The 728-nt window shown below is 47.3% G+C and overlaps 1 pseudogene; it reads left to right on the top strand.

Moving 5' to 3' along the window:
• Positions 1–221: 221 nt before the first annotated feature.
• LOC124546225 lies at positions 222–338 on the top strand (annotated as a pseudogene).
• Positions 339–728: the final 390 nt, after the last annotated feature.

Raw genomic sequence — 728 nt, 5'->3', positions numbered from 1 at the left:
TCTTCAGTCTCCTTTCTTTTTTAACTTAGCCTTCACCTCTCAATGAAGTGGAGATTCTTTGCAAAGACACGTGGTTCCGATTTCACTTCAAGCTGTTTGTTAGGTCAGAGAGACGCAAGCCACCGAAATGGTGTCCAATTGAAAGACTTGCACCATGATGTCGAGCAAAACGAAATTATTGCCAGAATTTACACATATATACATATCTTCTTCTTCGTCTAGGCAACGGCCATGCCGCAGTGGATACACCGGTTCCCGTGAGATCACCGAAGTTAAGCGCTGTCGGGCGTGGCTGGCACTTGGATGGGAGACCATTCAGCCGCCATGTGCTGATGCCGTTTTTCGGGGTGCGCTCAGCCTCGTGATGCCAATTGAGGAGCTACTCGACCGAATAGTAGCGGCTCCGGTCAAAGAAAACCATCATAACGACCGGGAGAGCGGTGTGCTGACCACACGCCCCTCCTATCCGCATCCTCAACTGAGGATGACACGGCGGTCGGATGATCCCAATGGGCCACTTGTGGCCTGACGACGGAGTGCTTTTTCTTCTTCGTCTACACATATTATAAAGCCCCCTGGTGCGTCTTATTATCTATATATGAAATTTAATGTCGGGAGCTGCTGTAGAAATTTTGATACGGTTTTCAGTAATATGTGCAAAAAGCATCAACAGGTCACCATACCCTAAAAAAGTATGAAAAAACTATTCCCTCATGACCTACAAAAGA

This window comes from Schistocerca americana, chromosome 8, assembly GCF_021461395.2.
Source record: "Schistocerca americana isolate TAMUIC-IGC-003095 chromosome 8, iqSchAmer2.1, whole genome shotgun sequence".
NCBI lineage: Eukaryota > Metazoa > Arthropoda > Insecta > Orthoptera > Acrididae > Schistocerca > Schistocerca americana.
This window is presented reverse-complemented; position numbering and strand designations above follow the sequence as displayed.